The 12,380-nt window shown below is 38.7% G+C and overlaps 1 non-coding gene across 1 annotated transcript; it reads right to left on the reverse strand.

Annotated features, from left to right (window-relative positions):
• Positions 1-597: 597 nt before the first annotated feature.
• Positions 598-704, reverse strand: LOC133091657 (U6 spliceosomal RNA). The gene has a single exon (XR_009700982.1). It is a non-coding gene; the product is annotated as a U6 spliceosomal RNA (small nuclear RNA).
• Positions 705-12,380: the final 11,676 nt, after the last annotated feature.

Raw genomic sequence — 12,380 nt, forward strand, 5'->3', positions numbered from 1 at the left:
TGGCAGCTTAAATGTCACCTCCTAAAGTGGTCACTGTTGGTGTCCTGTCCAGAAACCCCTGGATATCTTTTACTAGCTCTGTTTACCACTCTCTTTTTTCCAAAATCCCCCAAGGCACCAACAGAATATTTTACATATATTTTATTGAGTAGAAGGGGAACATAGAGAAATGGATGGATGAATATATTTGAAGAATTAAAATTAATTGAGTTAATAATTAATTCATTAATTGATAAGGCAGAAAACTTGTTAATTATTCTCCATTTGCAAGAATAGTTTTCAGAATAATAGAGATTTAGCTAAGGGAATGAAACTAAGGCAGGAAGGTTTATTCTATTCTCCTGTGATTTGATGACTACCTTTAGTGTTGTGTCTGGATTCCTTTTTCTTTTTTGTGTGTATATCTATTATAGATTTTTAGTTTGTGATTACTGTGAGATTTTGTATAGCAGTCTATATATATATATGATTGTTTTAAGTTGCTGATCTCTTAATTTCAAATGCTTTTAAAATACCCTGCATTTGTACTCTCCTCCCCTCATGATTACTGTTTTTGATATATTTTACATCTAATTATTTTGTGTATCCCTTAACTGAAAAAATATGGAACACTTCATGAATTTGCATGTCATCCTTGTGCAGGGGCCATGCTAATCTTATCTGTATCATTCCAATTTTAGTATATGTGCTGCCGAAGTGAGCACTAAGAGAGGAACATTTAAGGAGAAATTTCCAAGACTGGGCATGATAACCAGAGAGGGTTGTCCTGGGTGAGTTAACATAGAGGAGAAGGGAAGATCTGCTTATTTGGGGACTAGCACAAAAGGAACACAAAAGACAAGTTTATTTGCTCTTCATTTCCCCTAGGCAGACCCATAATATATCACAGTTTTGTGTGCAAGGCCGACTGAGCCTTGAGAGGACAAAGCACAACACCAACATCTGGTTACCATATCTGCCAGGGTCAGAAAATGGCTGAGATACCACCTGGAGGGCCAATGTGGCCGTTTTGGATGATAAAACTCTCATTGTCCCTGGCACCTCTGTGATTTGATTGGATTCCCTAGACTCATAAGAGCCTCCCAAGGTGGAGGGGCTGTGAGTCATCTGGCTGCACATCTTCCTGTCTGCCCTCCTCCCAGCTCATTGACTGGGTTGAGTGCTTAACCGTCACAGTCCCGCTGAGAAAACTGCATGCTACTCTCTGCTCTCCTGCTCTTTCCAACACAAGCACACAGACCCACTCCTAATAGGAGATGAGCTCCAAGAGTTGCAGCAGTAATCTAATCAATTGATTGCACTTTTCCAGTGGTCTTTCCTGGGAAGACGCATTACTGGGATAGCAAGGTGTGGAACTGCTGATGTTTGCAGGAAACAGAGGTTGGGACAAGGTATCAGCACAGACTGAAGGGCCATGTTGTGGAAGCCAGTGTCTCATGGGTGCCTACACCACTTCCCCGGGCCTCCCTGCCCATGAGGGCCCATTGGTGACCTGCCCTTTGGGGGTTTTGACTGGTACCAAATGTGCATATGCTCACTGCATCATACTTAAAGCACTTGAAGCTCGGGCACTGTAAATGACAAGGCAGAGGAGAGGGAAAGAGGCGGCATTGGAGGATTTTGCTCACTCACAGCCTCCACCAGCATCCTCCAAAGTTGCCTGAAATAAATGTTCAATCTATATAGTTGTTTCTGGCTATATAAATGCAGTTTCAAAATAAGTCCCTTAAAACTTCTTCCAACCATAAGGCTGACCCTGAACCCCTTCTGGAAAGAAATTGTAAACTGGGGGACAACTTGGCACAGAATTCTTCTTTAAGAGAAGTTTTACAAATTAGAGTAGTCTATTTGACATCACTCTATCTACCAATATCTGATTCCTTTTGTATTCCAGGCATACAAAAGACTGCACTTCTCAGTTTTTATATTCCTTGCAGTTGGACAGGGCCACATGACTAGTTGTGACGGCCAATGTAATGGTGCACATCATTTCCAGGCTGAGACAGTGAAACGCCCATGTGTGACTCTCCAGGCTCTTTCTTGCACCACTGAGGCAATCATGGAGAAGGCTGTAAGTTGAGATGGAAGGTCCAAAAAATTGGAACAGCCTGGACAACTCAGTCACCATGCAGAGGACAACCACCCTAGAGATCTGCCTGGGTCCACAAAGGTCTTTGCATGAGAGAGAAATAAACTTTTGTTGCATAAAGCCTTTGAGATTTTGGGGTTGTTTGTCATTGCAGCATAACTTAGCTCATCCTTACTAATATAAGAAGTAATGTTCAATGGAGTACCTGTTAATTCTCCTCTGATCCCATCTTTCCCCTCCTCCAGCCGGGTACTATCCTCCAAGTTGGACCTCTCTCCTCCAATCCTCTCCAAGCCAGATACCCCTCCCAGGCCTTTCTTCCACAGACCCTGCTCAGTTGTAGAGTTTATGCTTAACCATCCAAATCTTAGGACACTGCAGACCCAAGAATCTTTCTCAGCCAGATTGGCCTAAGCAGGAAATTCTGCTGAAAACTCATGCAACTGTTTCATGAAACAAACAATTTTAAGCTCCATGGAGAATTAGTTTGGGTATCCAGGAAAGAGACACTATTTGACTCTCTTCACTTAATAAGTATCTTTACCTGACTCAGTTGGAAAGTAGGTCAAGTCTCTCTTTACTAGGTAAAGATAAGAACTACTTTCCCTATTTCCTGGCACCTATAAGTCAGTCTTCGGACTTAAAATGTTGGTGTAAAAATAATTGCTTTTTTGGGCTTCCCTGGTGGCACAGTGGTTAAGAATCCGCGTGCCAATGCAGGGGACACGGGTTCTAGCCCTGGTCCAGGAAGACCCCACATGTCACAGAGCAACTAAGCCCGTGCACCACAACTACTGAGCCTGCACTCTAGAGCCCGTGCTCTGCAACAAGAGAAGCCACCACAGTGAGAAACCTGTGCACTGCAAAGAAGAGTAGCCCCTGCTCGCCGCAACTAGAGAAAGCCCACACGCAGCAACAAAGACCCAACACAGCCATAAATAAATAAATTAATTAATAAATTAAAAAATAATAATAATTGCTTTTTCTTTTTCTGTAAAGTTAACATCTAAGTGCCTGGAGGCTCTGCCAGTGACCCAAACATGAAAGCTCAAGCATTCGCACAGAAGGATGTCTCCTTGGCCAAATAAGATGCCTCCTTGGCCCAAAAGTCAGGCTTGCAGGCTTGTGAACTGCTTCATCAATCTGTCTGGAACTTGGCACTCCTGTGCCATGACTGCTGGGAAGAATGCTAGGAACTAACTGGCTCTCCATTCTCCTTGATCACCTCTGAGCCGAGCCAAACAGGATAAACAAAACAATGGATCCTCAGATGGGCTGTAAGAAATCTTCTGAGGTCGCCTTTGAAGTTAGTGAAGTAGGCATCACTTGGATGGTATGTCTACTTGCTATTTTAACTTATGTAGAAGCAAGTAACAGAAAATCTCACCACAGAGGCTTGAACAAGTAGCAGCTTAATTGATAATTTCTCTTTGGTTTGATGTTTTAGAGCTTCAAAGTCCTTCTTGAAGGTAAGAAGTAGCCCTCAGAGAGCACTAGAATGTTATCCCTGGTCCTCAGGACATAGGACCTTTTTATCAGCTATAGAGAGGTTGGAAAGCAGCTGTCAGAAAAGTCTGTGTGGATTATGTGCAAGGCAATGATGCTGATTTTACTTTCTGTAAAAGACACTGGTAGTTGCCTCAGTGCCAGAACTTGCTAGTTATCTACCCAATATCCTATGTTCCTCTTTCCTTCCTTCTGCAATTCTTTTGAGGTGGCAATATGTCTAGTGATAAATCATACCTAGCTTAAGCCAATCATGACAACACTGTTTCCTGCTTTCTCAGACTCACAGATAAGGATGGTCTCATTATGACCAATGAGGTATAAGGATAAGTTTGCTAGGGAACTTTTGGGAAAATATTTGTATTTGTAATGAAATAGACAAGCATGGCTGGCACTAAATCCTGCCTTAAATGCAAAGATAATGCTTAGTGATATAGTAGTCATTTTGTGATCATTAGGCTCCAAGCAGGAGGGAAGTTTCAAGAAAAAGATTAAGATGCTAGCTAGCTTTCCCCCCCGAAACTTCTGCTTCTGGCTAAGATGGAGTAACAGGGATCAGGTTTACCCTTCTACCTGAAATGAACATAAAAGAGGACAAAATATATGAAATGACAGATTTCAAGACACTGGGACATCAGGCAATGAAAAAGAGTGATACATAAACATAAGAGACTGGGGGAAAAAATGTGAGCCCTATGATTGCCCCAGATTCCTGCCTTGACAAGAGTTTCTAGGCTGTGGAACAGGGAGCAGGAATCCAGGCAAAGCCCAGTGGACTTCCTGAATTGAAATGATAGAGGAAGAATCTGAGGAATGGCAGCTAGGTTTGCAGGACAGGGTACCAGAGAAGAGAGAGCTATACAAAGAGAGAAATCCAGAGATCTGCAGAGGGTTCTCCTTGAGTTATAGCCAAATACTGATCAACACGTGCATATAAGAAAATTACCTAAGGCTGGGCAGAAAAACCAAATGGATTATGGTATGTTGCCTGACCACATGGAAGTAAATTAGAAATTAATATCAGAAAGATCTGTGGAAAATCCCTAAATATTTGGAAATTAAACACTTCTCAAAATAACTATTCTCAAAGAAATCAAAAGGAAAATTAGAAAGCAGTTTGAATTGAAGAAAAAAAGAAAACAACACATCAAATTTTATGGGATGCCACTAAAACAGTACTTAGGGGGAAAGTCATATCACTAAGTATCTATATTAGCAAAGAAGAAAGATTTTAAAATAAATGATCTCAAATCAGTGGTCTAAACTTCCATCTCAAAAAAAAAAAAAAAAAAAAAAAAACCAGAAAAAGAGCCAGTGAGACCCAAAATAAGCAGCAGAAAGGAAATAATAAACATAAGAGCAGAAATCAATGAAATAGAACACAGAAAAAAGAGATCAATGAAACCAAAAGCCAGTCCTCAGGGCAGATCAATATATGTAATTGATAAATGTTAATAGGAAAAATAGAAAGAAGACAAAAGTTACCAATGTCAGGAGTAATAAAAGTAATATCACCACAGATTCTACAGATATTAAAAGGATAATAGTGGAATATTATGAGTAATTTTATGGAGTAAGCTTGATAGCTTAGATGAAATGGAAAAATTCTTTGAAAGACCCACAGAAAAGCTCACTCAAAAAGAAATAGAGAGGCTTCCCTGGTGGCGCAGTGGTTAAGAATCTGCCTGCCAATGCAGGGGACACGGGTTCGAGCCCTGGTCTGGGAAGATCCCACATGCCGTGGAGCAGCTAAGCCCATGCACCACAACTACTGAGCCTGTGCTCTAGAGCCCGCGAGCCACAACTACTGAAGCCTGCACGCATAAAGCTCATGCTCCACAAGAGAAGCCACCGCAGTGAGAAGCCTGTGCACCCCAACAAAGAGTAGCCCCTGCTCGCCGCAGCTAGAGAAAGCCCGCACCCAGCAGCAAAGACCCAACTCAGCCAAAAATAAGTAAATAAATTAAAAAAAAAAAGAAATAGATAACCTGAATAGCTCTATATCAAGAAATTGAACTTATAGTTAAACATGGTCCACGTGGCATTGCTCATAAATTCTACCAAACATTTAAGGAATATTAATCCTAGATAATGTTACTATAACTCTAAGAAAACTAATCCTACAGAAACTCTCCCCCCAAAATTGAAGATGAGGAAAATACTTCCTAACTCCATTTATGAGGCCATATTACCCTGAGACTAAAACCAGATAAAGACATTACAAGAAAAGAAAACTAAAGTCTAATATCCCCCTTGAATATAGATGCAAAAATTCTAAACAGACGTTAGAAATGCAAGATTGGTTTAACATTTGAAAAATCTGTCAATGTAATTCACCATATAAACAAACAAAAAACCAAACAACTTTATATGATCATCTCAATAAATGAAGAAAACATTTAACAAAATACAGCATCCATTCCTGATATAAACTCTCAGCAAACTAGGAATAGAAGGAATTTTCCTTAACCTGATAAAAGACATTTACAAAAATGTACAGCTAACATCATACTTGATGAAAGACTGAATGCTTTCTTCCTAAGATCAGGAACAGGACAAAGAAGACGACTCTCAACACTTCTATTCAACATTGCCCTTGAGGGCAGTGCAATCAGGCAAAAACAAACAAATCAAACAGAAAAGAAATAAAAAGCATCCCGATTGGAAAGAAAGAAATAAAACTCTCTATTTACATACAACATGATCTGTAGAAAACCCAGTGTAATCTACAAAAAAGCTTCTAAAATGAGTAAGTGAGTTTGGCAAGGTTGCAAGATACATGCACAACCTATAAAAATCGACTGTATTTCTATATACTAGCAATGGACAACCAGATATTGAAAATTTAAAAAACAATACCAATTACAATAGCACAAAATATACAAAATACTTAAAGATTAATCTAACAAAAATGTTCAACATCTGTACACTGCAAACATTATTGAAAGAAAATTTAAGACACAAATAAATGGATGGATCAACTGTGTTTATGGGTCTGTTACAATGTCATTCCTCCCCAATCTGTAGCTGTCATGAATCTCAACCAAAATCCCAGGAAGCTTTTTTGTAGAAATTGACAAACTGATTCTAAAATTCATATTGTACTGCAAAGGACCAAAACTAGCCAACTGTTCTTGAAAAAAATTGTTGGAATTAAATTACCTGATTCCAAGACATTACAAAGCTACAATAATCAAGACAGGGTGATACTGGACTTCCCTGGTGGTCCAGTGGTTAACACTCTGTGCTTCCACTGCAGGGCACGTGGGTTCGATCCCTGATCGGGGAACTAAGATCCCACATGCTGTGCAGTGTGGCCAAAAAAATCAATAAATTATAAAAAGACAGGATGATACTGACACAGTTAGATAAAGAGATGAATGAAATTGGATAGAGATAACAGAAATAAGTCCACACATATATTGACAACTTATTTTTCACAAAATTGCAAAAGCAGTTCACTATAAAAGGATAATCTTTTCAACAAATAATGCAGACTCCTAGGCATATACCTGAGAAAACCATAATTCCAAAAGATGCATGCACCCCAATGTTCATTGCAGCACTATTTACAATAACCAGGACATGGAAGAAACCTAAATGTCTATCAACAGAGGAATGGATAAAAAAGATGTGCTACATATATACAATGGAATATTACTCAGCCATAAAAAGGAACAAAATTGTGCCATTTGCAGAGACATGGATGGACCTAGAGACTGTCATACAGAGTGAAGCAAGTCAGAAAGAGCAAAACAAATATTGTATATTAACACATATATGTGGAATCTAGAAAAATAGTACAGATGAACCTATTTGCAAAGCAGAAATAGAGACACAGATGTAGAACAAACATATGGACACCAAGGGGGGAAACGGGGGATGGGATAAATTGGGAGATTGGGATTGACATATATACACTACTATGTATAAAATAGATAACTAATGAGAACCTACTGTATAGCACAGGGCAAAAAAAAAAAAAGAAGGTACAATCTGGTTGTAGGACATGTATTAAGTTAACCTTAAAAATGCATTCCAGTATACAGTAGATACAGACAAATACTGTTTGATTCCACTTATATGAGGTACATAGAATAGTCAAATTCATAGAGTCAGAAAGTACATTGGTAGATGCCGGGGGCCCGGTGGTGGAAGGAGGTGAGGAGGGGGAGTGGGGAGTCAGTGTTTAATGGGGACAGAGTTTCAGTTTAGGAAGGTGAAAAATCCAGGAGATGGATGATGGTGAGAGTTGCATAGCAATGTGAATGTACTTAGTACCACTGAACTGTTAAATATGGTTAAAATAGTATGTTTTATATTATGTGACTTTTACCACAATAAAAAACATTAAACAAACAATCAAGTTATGCTGGAATAATTGAATATCCATATACAAAAAGAAAAAAAAGTGGAGTCTGAGCCATACCTCATACTATATACAAAATTAACTCAAAATAGATCATAGATCTAAAGGTAAAATCCAAAGCTACATTAAAAAAAAAAAAACTTCTAGAAGAAAGTGTAGAAAATCTTTGTGACTTTGGGTTACACAAAGATTTCTAGATATGACACTAAAAGCATAATTCATAAAAGAAATAATTTATAAATTGAATCTTATCAAAATAAAAAATGTCTGCTTTTTGAACAACGCAATCAAGAGAATGAATAGGTAAGCCACGTACTGGGAGAAGATATTTGCAAATCACATATCTGATTAAAAAACTTGTTTCCAGAATAGAGAAAGAACTTTCAAAACTTGATAAAAAGAAAACAAAAATCCAATAAAGAAATGGGCAACATTTTGGACAGATACTTCACCAAGAAAATACACGGAAATAAACACATAAAGAGAACACTGTTAGGGAAATGCAAATTAAAACCACAGTGTGATACCACGATACAGCTATTAGGAAGGCTAAGATTAAAAAAAATAAATCAATGACCATACCAAGTGTTGGCTAAAGGATGAAGAACTGGAACTCTCATACAGTGCTGGTGAGAAGGTAAACTGGTAGAACCATGTTGGAGACAGCTTGGCAACTTCCTTAAAAAAAAAAAATTTAAACATTTACTTACCATATGATCCAGCCATTCTATTTCTAGGTATTTACCCACGAGAAAAAGAAATATATGTCCACACAGAGATTTTTACGCAAAGATTCATAGCAACTTTATTTGTAATAGTCAAAAACTGGCACCATACCAAATGCCCTTCAGTAAGTAAATGGATAAACAATCCGTGATGCATCCATACAATGGAATACTACTCAGAAGTAAAAGGAATGAACTATTGATATAATGCTACAACATGGATGGATCTCAAAATAATTGTGCTGAGTGAAAGAAGTCAGATGAAAAGAGTACATACTGTTGATTCTATTTATATAAAATTCTAGAAAATACAACCTAATCTATAGGGACAGAAAGCAGATTAATGGTTGCCTGAGGAGTGTGGGGAGAGACAGGAAGGAAGGATTATACAGGGGAAGGAGGAAACTTTTGAGGGTGATGGACATGTTCACTATCTTAAGAGTTGTGATGGTTTCATGGATATATACAAATGTCAAAATTCATCATATTGTACATTTAAATTAAGTGGACTCTATGTCAATTATACCTCTAGAAAGCTGGGGAAAAAAAAAAGATGCTATCCCTGATGTTGTTAAGCCATTTAGTCAATGGCTGCTTATCTCCAAATCATTGATTATGAAAAAAATCTAAATAATTAACCCAAAATAAGTAATTTTTCCTGTATTTGAAGCTGGAAGCAAAATTTACTATTATATCTACCCAACACCTTGGCTTACATAATAAAAATCACAGCATATTAAAGCTTGAAGGACTTTGGGGATTAGCCATTAAAGTCTTCCCAAAAACCACCCCCCTTTTTTTTTTCAGCTAAAGGAATTAGAAACCCAGAAACACGGAGGGACTTGCTCAGATCTGTTAGGAGATCCATGACAAGAACCACAGTATTCTGAGTCCCAAATTGGGGCTCTTTCCCGGATGCCATACTGTGGTCTGCCGTTTCAATTTTTTACTTTCTAAATTTTGTTTCCTTAAAACCACAAAGAGGAAAAAAAAAAAAAACAGAGTGGAATTTAATGCTTACAAGTGGAATTACCTAAAGGAACGGTTGTATGTTTTATAAATGAAGCAACAGAGCCTTGTGGAACAGGAGAGAAAGGTGATATTTTCTCCTAGAGTCACAGAGCAAACATTAATTAAACACTGGTCTCTTGAAGCAAGTAAAGGAAAATGACATCACTTGCCCCGACAGTAATTCTCAAGTGCAGACTCACTTCCAGGAGTCAGCGTCTGCCTCGGCTAACTGCCCCTCTGAGCTCGCCTGGCTGGAATAGCATCAGACATTTCAGTCCTGAGGTTTCCAAGGGTACTCACATGTTAAAAGTGAAGTGTAAAAATTCAGTCATTTTGTGTTAGTTGACATTTTTTAAATGGCATGGCTTTTTTTTTGTAACTTAAAACTAAATTTGTTTTAGATTAGGCTTACTCATGAAGAGTGGAAAGTTTATTTTATTCCTTAGATGTTCCCATCTTTGAGCAAAGGCCAAACAATGAAAATTCTAACTGAGGTAGAAGAGGAACATGAGTATTTCACCAAATCATGGGTGACTGAGAACCTTCCTGGCTCCACGTGCTATCAATATCCTATGTCTCAAACAAAAGTTAGGAACCTGAGCCTAACTGTCTGTATGGTTAACTTTATTTCTCTAGAGCATAGCACCAATGCACATATTGCATAGAACTTCCCAGGGGAGGGAGGATGATTTCTACTCACTATTCTCCCTTTAGCAGAAAAGTGACTTCAAATCTGGGCTCACAGGAGATGTTGGAGAGGCATAGTGACTTGGGGAAAAGTTATTAGAATGATTAAATTTTGAAAATTATAAATGAGCTCTGAGGAGAGATGAAAGGAATTGCAATCACTCAGCCTCCATGACAAGTTCAGAGGATATTGAATCTCCACCTGGTATTATTTCCCAGCCTTAATGTCCAACTCCTGCTGGAATTGCTCATGACATTAATTACACCGTATGGTGGACACTGATATTTGCCCACTCGACATCCATTCCAGTTTCTTCCTCATAAATAGAATCGCCGTTTTGTTAAGGCATGGCAATGTGCCCAGCAAAATTACTCTTCACATTCCCTTGCAGCAAAGGGTACCCATGTGACCCTCATCTGACTAACGAGACATGAGCTGGGAGTTTCTGGGAAAGCTCTTTTCCCTATCCTCCCACACCCCCTCCTCCACACCTGCTTTTCTGACACATAGACAGGAAGGCTGGAGGCACAGCAGCTACCTGGAGATACAGGTAACAAGCAGAAGGAAGACATACCAGGTAGCCGACTGCCTTCCTGAGATTCTGCTAGGATGTTTCTCAGGCATCTCAATCTCAACGTGCCCAAAGGGGAACTCGGGATCTTTCCATTTTGACCTTTAGGATTTCCTGTTTTGGTAAATGGCATCACCACTCCTGCTGTTACGATTGTCAAAAACCTGGACGTTATCCTTGACTCACTCCCCTCAAGCCCAAGTCCCCATAATTCTACCAACCGAACATTTTCTTTTTTTTTTTTTTTGCGGGATCCTGGTTCCCCAACCAAAGATTGAACCTGGGCCCCCTGGCAGTGAAAGCGCTAAGTCCTAACCACTGGACGGCCAGGGAATTCTCCCAACCAGACATTTTTCTAACGGGGTCCTTGCTTTCAATTGTTTTTCTCATTGTGACAAAGTACACATAAAATTTACCATTTTAACCATTTTCAAGTGTAAGTTCAGTGACATTTAGCACATTCACAGACTTGGGCAAGCATCATCATTATCTAGTTCTAGAAAGTTTTCATCACCCCCATCCCCAGAGAAACCCCAGGCTCATTGGGCAACAATCCTTATTCTCCCCTACCCTTGGCTCCTGGCAACCTCTTATCTATGGTCTCTATGAATTTGTCTATTCTGGATATTTCATATAAATGAAATCATACAATATATGGCTTTTTGTATCTGGCTTCTTTCACTCAGCTTAATGTTTTCAAGGTCCATCCATGTTGCAGCGTGTATCAGTACTGTATTCCTTTTCATGGCCAACTAAATTCAAGTGTGTACATATACCACATTTTGTTTGACCATTCATCAGTTGAGGGACATTTGGATTGTTTCTACCTTTGGCTACTGTGAATAGTGCTGCTATGAACACTTATGTACAAGTGTTATAACACCTGTTTTCAATTTTGGGCAGTATATATTCCTAAGAGTGGAATTGCTGGCTCATGTGGTAATCTATGTTTAACTTACTGAGGAACTGCCAAAATTTTTTAATAGTGGCTGTAAAATTTTACATTCCCACCAGATATTGGAGGGTTCCAATTTCTCCACATCCTCATCACACATGTTATTTTCTGTTTTGTTTTAATTATAGCCATCCTAATGATTGTGAAGTGGTATCTCACTTTAGTTTCGACTTATATTTCCCTAGTGACTAATGACATTGAGCATCTTTTCAAGTGCTTGTTGGCCATTTGTATACCTTCTTGGGGAAATGTCTATTCAAGCCATTTGCCCATTTTTTCATTGGCTTGTTTGGTTTCTTGTTGATGAGCTGTAAGAGTCCTTTATATATTCTGGATACTGGGCCCTTATCAGATATATGACTTTTGAATATTTTCTCCATTCTGTGGGTTGTCTCTTCACTCTCTTGGTAGCGTCCTTTGATGGACAAAAGTTGTTAATTTTTTTTTTAAATTTATTTATTTATTT

The sequence above is a fragment of the Eubalaena glacialis genome, chromosome 4 (genome assembly GCF_028564815.1).
Source record: "Eubalaena glacialis isolate mEubGla1 chromosome 4, mEubGla1.1.hap2.+ XY, whole genome shotgun sequence".
NCBI lineage: Eukaryota > Metazoa > Chordata > Mammalia > Artiodactyla > Balaenidae > Eubalaena > Eubalaena glacialis.